The 17,774-nt window shown below is 40.5% G+C and overlaps 1 protein-coding gene across 3 annotated transcripts in view; it reads right to left on the minus strand.

Moving 5' to 3' along the window:
• LOC137652386 (trichoplein keratin filament-binding protein-like) overlaps positions 1-17,285 on the minus strand; it is a 91,721-nt gene extending 74,436 nt beyond the window's left edge. For 2 of the 3 annotated variants that reach the window (XM_068385769.1, XM_068385771.1), the window contains exon 1: positions 17,166-17,285. The gene's annotated coding sequence lies outside the window, so the exon portion shown is untranslated. Of the gene's footprint in view, positions 1-1,343; positions 1,441-17,165 lie in introns of those variants that run through there. The other variant, XM_068385770.1, reaches the window with a different exon arrangement.
• Between the last annotated feature and the right edge of the window lie 489 nt (positions 17,286-17,774).

The following is a 17,774-nucleotide window of genomic DNA, read 5'->3' on the forward strand; positions in this document are numbered from 1 at the left end:
AAGCAATCTTTACATAGGAGCAATATTATGAAGAGTACTATTCAAAGGAAAAAAAAATATGCCACATGTTTATGCATCTAGAAAAAAAACACGACAGGATACCCAGATACATAATAAAACACACATTACAAAGACAAAGAGCACTTCAAAGATTCATTGAGCTACCCAAGTTACTTTAACATAGAACAAGCTCTTAAGTGAAGTTAGTGACCAATGTATCAAGAATTTTATATAGTGTATATCAAGGATCATTGCTGAGGCCTTTACTAATAATCACAATAATGGTTGAAAATATAAAGGATATCAGCAAAATAGGTTCTTGAGATCTACTATAAGTACAGTAGATACCTTTCTTAGAGGTAACAGCTACATCTGAGGAAAAAGATTATGTAAACATTTAAAAGGTGGAAACTCAAATATAAGGAAGAGAGGACTGAATATCAATGATATATAAACAAAACTTATGGTGACTGAACTGCAAGCTAAGGAAAAAAGAGCTGTCAAGAAACAAGCCATTCAGCTATTATGGGAAAGGATGTCTAAGAAATCATGGAATAGGGGTGGGATTTAATTATTTACGCTAAGAGGCCTTGCACTGAGGGCCTGGGAGATCAGTCAGTGCCTACATATAATATGTTGAATAGCAATGGAGGAAAGAAAGCAGGAAAGAAGATGAAAAGTAAGCAAAACAAGGGGACGTTGATAAGACATTTCAGTTTAAAGGCTACTCATGAATGGCAGAGGCATAGGAGAGTGACATTGCCCTATCAAGCATGACAATGCCCTAGAGACTGACCATATATACATATGATCAGTGCCCAAGCCCACTCTCTACCCTAGCTAGGACCAAGGAGGGCCAGGCAATAGCTGCTGATGACCCAGCAGATAGACCTATAGGATCCCCTAAATCATCAACCCTCAGCTCACAAAGATGGTGAGGCTGCAGCGACCAAAGGAACTAATGACTTTGAGGGTACTATAACCCCAGCCTGGCGATCACCACAACCCTAAATGACTTCAGTGCACCCAGTAAATAAAATGAAAGATACAATACTTGTGGACTTTGCAGAGATAGCAATATGCATCATATATTATCATGGCCAAAATTGGAGAAATCAAGAGGTTGGGCTATTGGAATGGATATGTATATAAATCAAAGATAAAAAGGTGTCAGATTACACAAGGCAGGCCATGAAACTATAACACAAGTTTAAAATTATCACTATTGGTTGACAATCCTGCTAAGGTGATACAAATAAAGCAAAATATTTTCATCATTTTGTTACTTCACATACAATAAAAACTCAAATCACCTAGTATAAGCGAAAAAAAAATTCACGTACTTGCTAGAGCGCCCGGAACAACAACATTAACTGACACTTAACTAAATTGCCAATACCCTCCTCGGCTCCCCCAATGTTTCCCAACCCTGGGGTAAATTACCCCAATGGGGTAATGGACCCGTATTTTGGGGGTAATCAAGATGTTCTGAAATTGAGTTATTCACATTCCCATATTTATTGCCATAATTAATACACAAAATCTGCAATAATCATTTTATAGGAAAACTCAATAAAACATCCGAAGTTACCGGGTTTATGTTAAATGGGGTAATTGATTAGTTGGAAATAAAATTTTGGGGTAATCATTTAAAAAAGGTTGGGAAACACTGAGGAATAATGAAATTGGGACCAACACATTGTTCAGGATTTAGCCTACAACTCGCGAAAAATAAACACAGTTTTGTAAGTGTCATTAACGTATTTCAAACTTTACCGTAAAGTGTATACCTACTATCTTGTATTTCATGAGCAATAGTTTTAGATGTTCGCAAATTCACACATCCCTCTACAGTATTTCCAGGTAGGGGAAAAGGGCAGCGCCCTGCGCCCTTCATGTCCTTCCTTTTTTTCCCCTTTTTTCCTTTTACGGGTTTATTTCTCGCCCTCCATCAAACACTAAAGGTCTGTTCAGGCGGGCCTTGGTGTGTGAAAAAATAATTCCTTTCCAGTTAATATTTTGCTCTGTATCGTTATCAGTTATTTCGCTAGCATTTGTATTCAGGCTTAATAGTTTTCAGGTCACTATTATAACACTTTCTAAAAAGATGTATCTGTGAGTGTACACAGTTCCATAAAAAGCATGATATGATGAAACGCACGTACAGTAGCAAAAAACTTATTTTAATTATAACCTAATACACAGTAAAAGTGATGGAATATTTATGATAATGATCTAATCATCTAATATTATAGTATGTACGTAAGGTATGAGAAACAAATTGCTAGTATCCGAGCCTATCTTTGTTTTGTAGGAGCCGTTATAAGAGAGAACATAAACACTAACATGTTACTGTTAGTGAATTTGGATCTTCCATGTTCCAATGTCCTTCAGCGCAACTTATAAGTTTCCTTTGCAATAGTGTAACAAAAGTACCGTGAAATATAGTGTCGTTACTGGCCATGGATGAATACGTATGCAGAGAAAGGTAAAGTGTCATTTGCCACGGTTTGATTACTGGGTAATGGTTATGTGAAGTTCTATTACTGGAGTAACAACATGACGGTGGCATTGGTCACATAACTTTCTAGGTTGTTAGCTATCATTTAAGTTTTTGATGTTGTTGTTTTTTTTATAATTAAACCAAATAATTTAATCGTTTTGAGGCCATGCTAATGTGTAATCACCCATGTATGTCATTATTTATGGTATTCCGTAAAATATGAGACTTCCAAAGTATTTGTCAGAACATTGTTGTTATCACCTCCGAAATAAAAAAAAAATCTATCTTACGAACCTTACGTTTGCACAATGGAATATTTCCCTCAAAATTAGGAAAACCACATACGTGTGTATATATATATATATATATATATATATATATATATATATATATATATATATATATATATATATATATATATATACATACGATTTTTTCAATGTGTTGGGACTAACATTATTCGGTATTGTAGACAGTATAGTGGTATCACTTCGCAGCTTCCTTATTGTTGTGGCAGAACAATTGGTGACTCGGCAAACATGATAAAGAAAAAGTTAATGAATATATTCGTGGTTTATTTCACATATGCTGAGAAATGACTCTTGATTTAACTAAAAGAAAATTCGCCATCATGTTATTTTATATATATATATATATATATATATATATATATATATATATATATATATATATATATATATATATAAATACATATATATATATATATATATATATATATATATATATATATATATATATATATATATATATATATATGTATGCATAAAAATCACAGGAAAACGTGATGCTCAGATGCAGAAGAACCACAGGGAAAATGAAAATACGAAATATACGATTAAGTCCTGACTAGTTTCGTGATACTCCTTCAGAGTATCACGAAACTAGTCAGGATTTAATCGTATATTTCGTATTTTCATTTTCCCTGTGGTTCTTCTGCATATATTATGTAAATATATATATATATATATATATATATATATATACATATATATATATATATATATATATATATATATATATATATATATATATATATATATATATATATACATATATATATATATACACACACACACATATATAGGTATTACTGTAGTTACGGTCGGGGAAACCTTTCCTAGTAAAAAGCAACTTTTCCCTTTAGAAAAACCACCCGTTTCCTTAAAAAATGACACATATTGTATTTTAGTCGCAAATGAATACTTAATGTAATATACTGTATATATATATATATATATATATATATATATATATATATATATATATATATATATATATATACATATATATATATATACATATATACATGTATACATACATATATATATATATATATATATATATATATATATATATATATATATATATATATATATATATCCGCCGATAATGGGGGACCCCCAGTGGGAACTCGGGGCTATGGGTGGGGAAAACATACTGTGGGAATGGGTATACAATGGTAAAAGAAACCTGTTCTTCACCATACATTATGTTCTTGGACTTATAATAAATCCATGGAAAAGTGCACAAATTATCTATATCTTATACTAACGGTATATTTTTCATTTATTTGTTGACATTGAACAGGTTGGTTTTATTTGCTCCCGTTCAACAGACAGACAGACAGAGATTAATATATATTTGATTGATTTGTATAATGATAATATTTTGTTGGCTCTGCCTAAGATATTTTATACTGTATTGGCCACCTACAACCAGGTAAAACATGTTGTCTTCTGGTAGTTTAGGTCACAAAGCATCAGTGTATTTAAATCTATAATTTACAGGTCAGGTTATTTTTCAATATTAAACTTACCCGATAATCATGTAGCTGTCAACTCCGTTGCCCGACAGAATTCTATGGAGGGATACGCCAGCTATCACAATACTAGAAGGGGGTGTACTTACCAGCGCCACCTGTGGCCAGGTACTATAGTACTTCTTGTTGACACCTCCTCAATTTTTCCTCTGTCGTGCTTCCGGCAAGACGTTCTGGGATACGCTTATGATCTTCGAGTATTTTCACGGCTTTTGGTGAAGTATTCTCTCAGATTTCGGCTGTCGCTTTACTGGAAACCTTCTTATATTAGCTTAGATAGCTTTTATATAGTCCTGATTAACGGTTAACGATCTTTTGCTTGATTTTGGAACCCCACTTGGCTAACTCTTTGGATTCAAGATGTCTGACATTTCGCAAGCCCCCACCCATAGGCGATGTAGGTCTTGCTATAGGCGTATTCCGAAGGCCTCGGTAGATCCTCACACCGCTTGTTCTGACTGTAGGGATAGGCCCTGTCAGTTAGAAAATCGATGTGAGGAATGCGCCGGACTTTCGGAACTTGATTTTGTCCGTCTTTTGAAATATTCAACTAAGTTAGAGAAAGGTAGAGTTAGGAGGAGTTCTTCTCACTCTTCACTTTTTTCCTCACCTCATGATCCCCTACCTTTTCCTACCCCTGTAGTGGCTACCCCCGAACCTACTATTTGCCCTCAGCCTGATATGTCTGTTGTGTTGCGTGCTATTCAGGCCTTAGGCGATAAAGTAGAGTCAGTGGTAAGTGATCATAAGTCTCTTATGGCCGAAGTCAAGGAACTTAAGGTCAAGAGTGCAGTGGGTGGAATTAGTGCCAGTGCTGTGACGAGTGCTAGTGTCAGTGCAGTGCCAAGTGCTAGTGTCAGTGTCAGTGTGGTGCGTGAGGATACTTCTGTGCGTGTCAGTCGTTCTCCCAGTCCGGGACCTCTTGCAAGCTCCCAAGCCCAGGGGAGAAGCAATGTCGAAGGGCAAAAGGGTTCGGCAGGCCTTGATCGGCGCACAGAAGTATCCTCGGTGGTTGCGGGCGTGTCTTCCAGAGACCGTCACTCCCACCTGCAGACGATTGAGCCCGTCTTTTACTCGTCCGCTGATCTATTGTCAGGGAAGAAACGCTGGACTCAGGTCTCTAGACCACTCAAACGCAGAGTCCAGTCCGCGAGTGCTCAACCGGGCTGCAGTCATTGGCTCAGCTCGGACTCGCCGCAGTCATCAGTCGACTGTACTCCGCCCAAGAGGAGTAAGGTTCTGCCGCAACAGATCTCGTCTGTTCAGGCTTTGCCTCAGCAGACCTTAGTGTCTGCCGACCCCAAGTTGTCTCTACTGCAGTCAATGCAAGCACAGCTTTCGGTCTTGATGAGTGAGTGTCGGGCTGAGAAGGTTGCGCCTCCGCCTCCGCCTGCACTCGCTCCGCCTGCGCTCGCTCCGCCTGACCGCAGTACCGCCTGCCAGGCGTACGATGTTGAGCCACGGTCTGAGTTTACTGTTCCCAGTGGTGTACAGCCTCCGCCTTCCTTAAGGCAACCTCAGCTATGGGATCAGGAGGCTTATACCTCTCTTCCTCCGCTTCCACTTGCTGCTCCACCAGTGATGCAACACTCGGTTGAGGTACAACAACCTCTCCCGTCCATGAGTCAGTCTCCTCAGCTCTCGCTGCAGCGAGCTCAACCCTCCACAAGGCAAGCACCACAACACCTTAGCCTTGCGCCTCAGGAGCCTCAGCTTGCGAGACATTTACTACGTTCTGCGCAGCCTCTACCTCATCGCGCTCCGCTCACACCGCAGGAACAGGAACTTGCTACTCCGCTTCCGCCAACCACTCAGCAAGCGCAACCCTTGAGTTCAGCCACTCATGCCAGGAGTCAGCCTCCTCCACCCATGCGCCTACCTTCTGCTTCTTCTTTTGTTCAGCCTTTGCAGTCTGAGCCTCAGGTTTTCCCTCAACAGATTCTTGAAGAGGAAACCACTAATATTGTTGTTCCTGCTCGTTCTGACTCTGCTGTTCAGCATACCTGTCCGATCTCTTCGCTACACTCTGGTGATGAGGCGTCTGATGATGAAGCGGCACACCTGGATCCCTCATCAGACGTGGATGAATCCAAGCCTTCTCCACAGTCTATTGACTTTCGTAAGGTCTTGGCTCTGCTTAGGGAGGTATACCCAGACCACTTTGTCTCTGCTATTCCCCGCTCTCCACCATCTGAGTTTTCGCTGGGCATGCAGCCAGCTAAGTCGACCTATACTAAGCTAGTCCTAGCAAGGTCCTCTAAGAGAGCGTTAAGGATCTTAGGGGAGTGGCTGCAGACTAAGCAACACCTTGGCAAGACTTCTTTCATGTTTCCTCCGACTAAGCTCACTTCTAAAGCGAGCGTTTGGTATGCCACAGGAGGGGAACCAGGCTTGGGAGTACCTGCCTCTGCCCAGGCTGACTTCTCAAGTCTGGTAGACTCGCCTCGTAGAACTGCAATGAGGCGCTCTAAGGTTTGCTGGACCTTCTCAGACCTTGATCACTTCCTGAAGGGTGTTTTTAGAGCATTTGAGATGTTCAACTTTCTAGACTGGTGCCTGGGGGCCCTCAGCAAGAAGACCTCCCCTGCGGACAAGGATTCTGCCATGCTATTAATGTCCTGCATGGATAAGGCCATTAGAGATGGATCTGGCGAGCTTGCGTCGATGTTTGTATCAGGGGTTCTTAAGAAAAGGGAACAGCTTTGTACCTTCCTTTCCTCCAGCATTACACCTTGTCAAAGGTCACAACTCCTTTTCGCTCCGCTCTCGAAGTTCCTCTTCCCCGAAGAGCTGGTTAAGGACTTGTCTGCTGCCCTGATACAAAAGGACACACATGATCTTGTAGCCTCATCGGCTCGTAAGTCTAAGGTTGCTACCTCTGTCCCCAGGACTTATCGCTCCCCAGTGGCTGATACTCCTGCTACGAAGTTCATTCCGCCCTTTCGTGGTAGAGCCCCCAGCCGAGGAAGCTCCCGTCCAGACTCTTCCAGGAGCAAGTCTAGGAAAGGCTCCAAGGCCTCTAAAGGAAAAAACTGACTCTCCGCATCTCCAGACAGCAGTAGGAGCCAGACTCAAGAGCTTCTGGCAAGCCTGGGAAAAGAGAGGTGCAGACGCCCAGTCTGTCAGTTGGCTGAGGGAGGGTTACAGGATTCCATTCTGCCTCAAACCCCCTCTGACCACATCTCCCATCAACCTCTCTCCCAACTACAAAGAAGAGGACAAGAGGCTAGCGTTGCACCAGGAGGTGTCGCTACTTGTGCAGAAGAAGGCAGTGGTTATAGTCCGGGACCATCAATCCCCGGGCTTCTACAACCGTCTCTTTCTGGTGGCCAAGAAGACAGGAGGTTGGAGACCGGTGCTGGACGTCAGCGCGCTCAATGCGTATGTCACCAAGCAGACGTTCACGATGGAGACGACGAAGTCGGTCCTAGCAGCGGTCAGGCAGGAGGACTGGATGGTCTCGTTGGACTTGAAAGATGCCTACTTTCACGTTCCTATTCATCCAGACTCCCAACCTTTCCTGAGATTCGTTTTTGGAAAGGTTGTCTACCAATTCCAAGCCCTGTGTTTTGGCCTAAGCACAGCTCCTATGGTGTTCACGCATCTGATGAGGAATATAGCAAAATTCCTCCACTTATCGGACATCAGAGCCTCCCTCTACTTAGACGACTGGCTGTTGAGAGCCTCCACGAGTCGTCGCTGTCTGGAGAGTCTCAACTGGACTTTGGACTTAATCAGAGAACTGGGTCTGTTAGTCAACACAGAAAAGTCTCAGCTCATTCCCTCCCATTCCATTGTGTACCTGGGAATGGAGATTCGGAGTCAGGATTTTCGGGCTTTTCCATCGGCCCCCAGGATAAGCCAAGCCCTAGAGTGCATCATGAGCATGCTGAAGAGGAGCAGTTGCTCGGTGAGACAGTGGATGAGTCTCACAGGGACCCTTTCATCACTGGCCCTGTTCGTCGAGCTAGGGAGACTCCACCTCCGCCCTCTTCAATTCCATCTTGCAGCTCATTGGGACAAGGGTTTGACTCTCGAAGCAGTCTCTATCCCAGTCACCAAAGAGATGAAGACCACTCTCTTGTGGTGGAAGCACAATCTCCTTCTCAGGGAGGGCCTATCGTTGGCTATTCAGACCCCCAATCTTCATCTCTTCTCAGATGCATCGGACTCGGGCTGGGGTGCAACCTTGAACGGACGGGAATGCTCGGGAACGTGGAACGAGGAACAGGGAACGCTCCACATCAACTGCAAGGAGCTACTAGCAGTTCATTTAGCCCTGCTGAACTTCAAGTCCCTCCTGCTAGGCAAAGTGGTGGAGGTGAACTCAGACAACACCACAGCCTTGGCTTACATCTCCAAGCAAGGAGGGACCCATTCGAGGAGCCTATACGAGATCGCAAGGGACCTCCTCATTTGGTCAAGAAGTCAAAACCTCACTTTAGTCACGAGGTTCATTCAGGGCAATATGAACGTCTCAGCAGATCGCCTAAGCAGAAGGAATCAGGTCATTCCCACGGAATGGACCCTCCACAAGAGTGTGTGCAACAGAGTTTGGACCTTGTGGGGTCAACCTACCATAGATCTGTTTGCCACCTCCATAACCAAGAGACTTCCGCTGTACTGTTCCCCAGTTCCAGACCCTGCAGCAGTTCATGTGGATGCTTTTCTACTGAACTGGTCCCATCTCGACCTTTACGCATTCCCACCGTTCAAGATAATAAACAAAGTTCTGCAGAAATTCATCTCGCACGAAGGGACACGGCTGACGCTGGTTGCTCCCCTTTGGCCTGCAAGAGAATGGTTCACAGAGGTACTTCAATGGCTAGTCGACATCCCCAGGACTCTACCTCTAAGAGTGGACCTTCTACGTCAACCTCACGTAGACAGGTTGCACCCAAACCTCCACGCTCTTCGGCTGACTGCCTTCAGACTGTCGAAAGATTCGCTAGAGCTAGAGGCTTTTCGAAGGAGGCAGCCAGTGCGATTGCCAGAGCAAGAAGGGTTTCCACTCGTAGAGTCTACCAATCTAAGTGGGAAGTCTTCCGGAGCTGGTGTAGAGCCAATTCAGTATCCTCTACCAATACCTCTGTGACCCAAATAGCTGACTTCCTTTTACATCTTAGGAATGAGAGATCCCTTTCAGCCCCTACGATTAAAGGGTATAGGAGTATGTTGGCTTCAGTTCTCCGCCACAGAGGTTTGGACCTTTCTTCCAACAAGGACCTTCAAGACATCCTTAAGTCTTTTGAGACGTCTAAAGAGCGTCGTCTATCCACTCCAGGCTGGAACCTAGACGTAGTCTTAAGGTTCCTTATGTCACCTAGGTTCGAACCTCTCCAGTCAGCTTCCTTCAAGGACCTTACCCTCAAGACTCTTTTTCTCGTCTGCCTTGCAACAGCTAAGAGAGTCAGTGAGGTTCATGCCTTCAGCAAGAACATTGGTTTCACGACCGAATCTGCAACATGTTCTTTTCAGCTCGGATTCCTAGCAAAGAACGAACTTCCTTCACGTCCTTGGCCTAGATCGTTTGAAATACCTAGCCTCTCCAACATGGTAGGTAACGAACTAGAGAGAGTTCTTTGCCCTGTCAGAGCTCTCAAGTATTATCTTAATAGGTCTAAACCTATTCGAGGACAGTCAGAAGCCTTATGGTGTGCCATCAAGAAACCTTCGAGGCCCATGTCCAAGAACGGGGTTTCGTATTATATAAGGCTTCTGATTAGAGAAGCCCATTCTCACTTAAAGGAGGAAGACCTTGCATTTCTGAAGGTAAGGACCCACGAAGTAAGAGCCGTAGCTACTTCGATGGCCTTTAATAAAAACCGTTCTCTGCAGAGCATAATGGATGCAACCTATTGGAGGAGCAAGTCAGTGTTTGCATCATTTTATCTTAAAGATGTCCAGTCTCTTTACGAGAACTGCTACACCCTGGGACCATTCGTAGCAGCGAGTGCAGTAGTAGGTGAGGGCTCAGCCACTACATTCCCTTAATCCCATAACCTTTTTTAACCTTTCTCTTGAATGCTTTTATTGTTGTTTTTATGGTTGTTACGGTAGGCTAAGAAGCCTTCCGCATCCTTTTGATTTGGCGGGTGGTCAATTCATTCTTGAGAAGCGCCTGGGTTAGAGGTTATGTAGAGGTCCTTTAGTAGGGGTTGCAGCCCTATATACTTTAGCACCTTTGAGTTGATTCAGCCTCCAAGAGGAACGCTGCGCTCAGTAAGGAAGACGAACTTAAAAAAGAGGCAGAGTAACGGTTCAATTCGACTTCCTTACCAGGTACTTATTATTTCATTGTTATTTGAGATAACTGTTATATGAAATGTGGGATACTTAGCTATCCTTTAATCTTGTACACTGGTTTTCACCCACCCCCCTGGGTGTGAATCAGCTACATGATTATCGGGTAAGTTTAATATTGAAAAATGTTATTTTTATTAGTAAAATAAATTTTTGAATATACTTACCCGATAATCATGATTTAATCGACCCTCCCTTCCTCCCCATAGAGAACCAGTGGACCGAGGAAAAATTGAGGTGGTGTCAACAAGAAGTACTATAGTACCTGGCCACAGGTGGCGCTGGTAAGTACACCCCCTTCTAGTATTGTGATAGCTGGCGTATCCCTCCATAGAATTCTGTCGGGCAACGGAGTTGACAGCTACATGATTATCGGGTAAGTATATTCAAAAATTTATTTTACTAATAAAAATAACATATTAGAGGCAATGACAAGTTAAATCTGAGACCCCACATAGACTAGTTTCCTTCAATTGCCCCTGCTAAAGCTTCATGCTTAGTACAGCACTTTTTCATGTGATGCTACTATTTACACATATAGGCCTAGGCCTAAACCATATTTTTTCCAAATGCCAATCTTGCGATTTATGACAAGTGCTATTTAAAGACCTTGTGTGATAATAGTTCATGCATTTTCAGCCAAGACTGTCCTGTATTTTTGTTGTGAATGCTGTTATGTATTCATTTGTATTTAATTGTGGATCCCTAAATTACCCAAATTTATTATTCACAGGAATTCAAGGGTATCTCTCATGTATAATCAAATTCACAAATGTTCAGGAACTATAGTACAGTATTATATTATGCCTTTGCTAGATTGCAAAGTTGCTAGTGCATTCATTACATATATTGTAAAGTTGCAATATGTCTCCTAAGCCTACCGTGTAATGAAGGAAATTCATGAGGCCAACTGAATCAAAACTCTGCTTTACAGTTTGAGATCTAGCCTGCTCAACAAGTCTGCATGCAAGAATTAATATCTATACTGTACAAGAGTTTAAAGGTTTACACTTTAAAACAGTCCTTAATTTTAGCAAAAAATTTCCTTTGATATGGCCTTTACTCTGTCAATCATCTAGAAAAGTGGAAAAGGGCAGCGCCCTGCACCCTTCATGACTGTCATCTGTGTGTGCCCAGTTCCATAAAAAGCATGAAATGCTGAAACTTACCTGAAGGCAATGATAGCATGTATGTTATGTGGTCTCTTGATAATCATAAAAGCATTTAGAGTTAAGTTATCTGCTTCGATTCAAACACGAGGACAAACAGAAAGGTCCCAAGTCATTGTCCGTTTTCAGGGTGCTGGTGACACTCGTGACGTAGACTGGTCTTGTAGCGAAGGAAGGTCTCAATTCATGGAAGGATCTCTGCGCTTTGGAAAATCACACCATGTCAGCGTAGAGCACTGAAAGGCAGCAGGTGACAGTTGTCCTGTGATTGGAATGTTCTGGTCCCTGAAGTGTAGGCTGTCTTGGCTTAATGTAGCTGATCGGACAAAAGGCGTTTATAATATGGTATGGTCATTGACTGGTCTCAGTAGGCTTGATGCTTAAGGAAAGGGAGATGGGAATGTCTCATTCATTGGATGTATCCTCCTATACAATCCTACTGCTGGCTTTTTGTCTATCTAGAAGATCTCTGGAACTCTGATAAAGGTAGTAACTTTGCCAGGGCACCAACCACCCATTGAGATACTACCACTAGAGAGTTATTGGGTCCTTTGACTGGTCAGACAGTACTACATTGGCTCCTCTCTGGTTACGGTTCATTTTCCTTTTACCTACACATACACCGTAGTCTGGCCTATTCTTTACATATTCTCCTCTGTCCTCATACACCTGACAACACTGAGATTACCAAACAATTCTTCCTTGCTCAAGGAGTTAACTACTGCAATGTAATTGTTCAGAAGCTACTTTCCTCTTGGTAAGGGTAGAAGAGACTTTAGCTATGGTAAGCAGCTCTTCTGAGGACACTCCAAAATCAAACCATTGTTCTCTGGTCTTTGACAGTGCCATAGCCTCTGTACCATGGTCTTTCACTGTCTTGGTAGAGTTCTCTTGCTTGAGGGTACACTCGGGCACATTATTCTATCTTATTTCTCTTCTTATTTTGTTAGAGTTTTTATAGTTAAGAGACAACTCTCAGCATCTACCTCCCATTTCTCTCCCAAAATAGTGAGAGAGAAAGAAGGCCCTGGAAGGAGAAAAGAAAGGTCGGAGTACTTCAATCCCACCTGACAGTGTGTGTGCGTTCAGCTTGAGCTTGAGTTGTTAGTACCAGTTTCTTCTCGCTATCGCTATGGGACAGCTCTTAGCACTAACTCCTCCTGGTTTGAGACCAAACTTGGGTAAAATGCGTGTGAACAACACTACCAAGTACCCAGATTCCTCCCTAGAGTTGAAGATGCTGAGGTTTCTTCCTGCTAAGGGACACTCAGAACTTTTCCAAGAAGGAAAGTTCCTCATACAGCACTGTCTCTACTAGGGATAGAAACAGTAGGTGTCACACATATGCATCTCCTATCAAATGGTCGGTTTTTTATGACGCCTTCTACACGTTCTTCTCCAAAATGTAGCATCAAAGACCATCTGATAAAGATGAAGCAGAGGAGGAAGAACTTGAAGCTCCCCTTCTGTATGTTTGTACAAGCTGATAATGACAATTTTACTTGGGAAGAGACCACAGGAATTCTGTGAAGAAACAGCACAACTAGGTAATACTTCCTTAGTTCCTTTCTGATATCAAATAAGACATCAAAAGTAAAAAGGGCAGTATCCTTCCCCTTCACAATCAGCAGCAGCAAAACATTATTTCGATGTGCATATCAATGTCTAAGGATTTCCAACCACCTTAGCAGTATGTTGTCATCATTATCACATAGCTAAACAAGCAAGGGAATAAAAAAGCAAACAGCAATGCTGTATAATAGAAACAAGAATGTGGATGTCGGCAGGTTACACAGAAAACTGTCAAACGGCTACAGTTATCAGAAAAATTGCAAATCCTTCCATCCTTCTAAATATTTTTCACACAATGATCTGCTAACACAATTATCGTAAAAAAAAAAACAAAAGCAAAATATTAAAACAGCCAGAAGAGGTCGCCGGAAGCACATCTATACTATCTGGCAACTGTAAGCAAAGTAGGAGCTTGGTGGCCAGTTAGGTGGGCAGGCTTATCCACCACCCCTCCAGGTAACTACCGTCACCTCGTTAAGTTTTAAAAGCCTTATCCAGCTTTACTGGAAGCATATTTCTATTAAAGAAAGATGGTTTATATTCATGTAGGTGTAAATGGCCTTTGGGTTGGCTAGCCGAATTAAAGGACTTTTGCCACAAAAAGCACTAGCCAGTGAAAGGAGTTTGAACTTTGCCAATATTCATTACAATCAGCCCTCGATATTCACGGTTTCAACCTTCACAGATTGTCATTCGTGATACAGAGAACCGTATAACCTATTAAATAAAAATTCACTCATTCACAGTATCGCAATAAGTACTCTCTTGGCCAGACAATTATAAACCAACCACATTCCTTTGCACCTGGCCTGCTTTGTGATTTTTCCTTCTCCGCACAGTACAACACCCCATCTCTCACCGACCCGGCCACACTCTCGCATCGTCTCTCCTCATATGTGCATCTTCCCTGCTTCAGTCCTTTTTGTGCAGAATCTCATTGTAATGTAAAAAAGTTATGTACAAAACCTGTACATAAACAGTGTATTTATACTGATTTTAGTATAAAGTGTGATACGTGTATTAGGCTATGCTACCCCATGCGCCAAACAGTCGACTGCTCAGACTTACTGCGCAGAATTTCGTACGTAAACGATCAATGGTGTTATACACATACTTTTACTTTTAATTTTTATTGTGTTAGTGTATTCATTGTGTATTAGTGTTATTGTTATGATAACTGCTGAACATTACTGTATACAAAATACTGTACTTTACAGTGGTAATGTATATAGAGGCTATGTGTACGGTGAGTTGTAATGGTACGAGTCAACCTGCCGATACAGCGTCCACTTAAGATTGTTACCTTACCTAATTAACCTGTGTTGTAATGATAGTACTTTACATCCTTACCATGAACTGTACAAGTACAGTTATGGAAGTGTTTTCATACAGTAATACTTTCAACTTCATAACCAATTTCAAATAAGACTACCTACTTCATATTTACACACCAACTACATGAAACTAATAAGAAAAAATACATATAAATAATTTTAAGGGATCACATTTTGTGGCTTCCTTGCTTAAAAAGTTTTAGATAAGAAAATGTTTCTGCTGTTACTACAAAAATTGAATTTGATCATCATTACAACATGAAACCAACCTTTGTTTTGCTGTAGTTATTTTCTCCATTTGATGCCCCATTTGTGAAGCCTGTTGGCAAGTACAGTATTTAATTTACGCAATCGCAAATTTAATTTTAGACCGTCATGACCAACACAAGTAATTAATTGCATGAAGGCTAGTTTATCTCTGTAGCCTTTTATCAAAATAGTGAGTTTCATTATGAAAATGCCACATGTATTCAAGAATATTTTGTTAAAGGGATACGAAGGTTAGAAAGTTTTTGTTCTTGAGGTGTCTAGTCATAATGTCTTCTAAGTTTCGTGATGGATGCTCTTAGTGATTCTTATACAATCTCTTTAAATTCTAGAATTTACTAAAATACATTAAATCGTACCTTATAAATTTCCTTTTATTTATGTATTAAGCTTAGGTAATTAATATAAAGGCAGTTCTAGATATGAAATTGCATTCCACCTTTTATCTTAACATATATACAGTATTATTTTCAATACAATTTTCCTTAAAGAGCCTGTATAAAAACTAAATAATAATAAGCTTAATGAATTGGATATTGATTCTTGGCTGATTTGCCTAAATAATGTCATAAGATTCAGAAGTTATTTTTTTTTTTTTTTTTTTTTGACTGGCAACTGGTTAACCCTATTCCTGTATATCTATACAGTATATCAAATTAGCTTAATTTGATACACTCAAATTCTAAATTGAGATTCCCGAAATGGTTAGATGTAGGTGGTATAATTTAAATATTTTAGCCAAGAATGAAAGCCAAACCAAATACATCAAATACCATTAGTGAAAATGCTTTTCAATTATAATTTTATGGTAAAATATTTAATCCTTAACTCCTAAACTTCATTTCTTAACCTAACCTAACCTAACCCACAAAGCTGTGTCCTACTCATTTTTCATTAATGTAAATTTGATTAGTGATAAGATAACGTAATGTCAAATTTGTTAACAGGTAATATGTAAACTTCTATTGACCTGGAATAGCTACCAATAGGCTATAAATTGAAAATTAGCAGCTAAGCATTAAAAACTTTAAGGATTTCCATCTAATAATATTATTTCCATGCACACCTATGCTATAACTTGTAAAATCAAGCTGGGGACATCCAATTGCATAGCCCGAGTTAATTTAACTTTACATAGCCTATGTAGGATTAAAGATTGAATAGGATAGTTATGCAAATAGATGGTACTGTAAATATATACAATATTACTACTCGTTAGACAATTCTATTTCCATAACATATCTAGAAAGTTGGGTTACAGTTCATAGAATATGCAAAAGTGTTTTAACCTAACCCAACCGACCTACAGTAATCCACCCTACTCTACCGTAACCTAACTTAACTATTAAAGAAATTTAGGTATTTGTGTAGACTGTTGGGTCACCTGGCCTGTTGCTCGCATAGAAAACTAGAATTTCTTATATCCGTGTCCATCGTCACCCATATTTTATTGTATCTACGAGTATGTTGGTTAATGAACTAACGCTGATTATTCACTTACTGTTTTTTGCTCCGGCGTGGCTGGTCAGCCGAGTGGGCCAGTATTGTGGTGGACAAAAAATTTATGCTTTGTACCCAACCTGCTACATATTACCCTTGTTTACTATAAGCTAGAGGTGGGGGAGCCTTTGTATATCAGCGGCCAGTTCCTCTCGTTTGGATTAAGAATAGACATCAACTAAAGTAAATTTTCCCTCCTAACCTAACCTACAAGCCGTGTCCTTACCTACTTACCTAACGGGGGAGGGGGATAACGTCCCCCTGCAACCCCCCTTCCGCTGCCGTATTCTAAGTTAGCCGAATCATACATATAGGTGGCCGCTATTATACATACAACCCGAGGTCGGCAGTGTGTTCGAGTTGCAAGAAGATTAAGGGAATATGTACTAACCTAAGGTAACACCCCCTACGTAACCTGAATCAATGTGTTCTTATTTACCGAGTGGGCCATTACCCCGCTTGCCACTCCTTACCTTAGCTAACTTTGAAAAACAAAATTCAAAATCGTAATTACCTTTCCACGAAAACAGCGTTTAGGGAAAAAAAGTGGCGAAGATACTTAGATTGTGTAAATAAAAATACCTAAACAGTCGTATCTATAAATGTCAATAGGACATATATAAAACAAATAAAGAATTTGGTTCCTTAATAAATAAACAATTAACACCAGTTCTTACCTTGTATACCACTATTTTGGCTGCATCGTACTGTCGTACACTTAATTATATTTCCACAAACGATAACACAGAAAACTGACTGTCATTGCTCAGCTTTTCAAACGGTAAACAAAAAACACGGTCAATGTTTGACTCGTAATTACAGAGCCACCCAAAGAAGAAATTTATGAGCGAAGGCGTCATTTTTAGATCATTCTCAATTATCCTTCTCAGGTTTTATTACAATATATTATTAGATTTTTCCATTGTCATTAAATTGGGATTAATTATTTATTTTCGTAACTGATTACCGTTTTTTCTTAGCAAAGGTTTTTGTAATCATGGCTTGTCATCGTCATATTAATCCATATTTTTTTTCTCTTCTAGTACTGAATGTTCGATCTCCAAATACACACGATAGTACAATTGACAGAAACTTTTTCGTTAATTATCTGATGTACTTCCACACTTAAAATTTTGTTGTGTTTGCTGACTATGATGCATTTTCATTTCAAAGAGGTAATCCAACTTTGGTGTTTCCGTCAACATTAGATACGTTTCATATCGTTACTATGGCAACGAGAGACGCTAAAGTTTTCGATTCTTTGTTTATGTTGTTATAGAAATATG

Source organism: Palaemon carinicauda, chromosome 13, assembly GCF_036898095.1.
Source record: "Palaemon carinicauda isolate YSFRI2023 chromosome 13, ASM3689809v2, whole genome shotgun sequence".
Taxonomy (NCBI): Eukaryota; Metazoa; Arthropoda; class Malacostraca; order Decapoda; family Palaemonidae; genus Palaemon; species Palaemon carinicauda.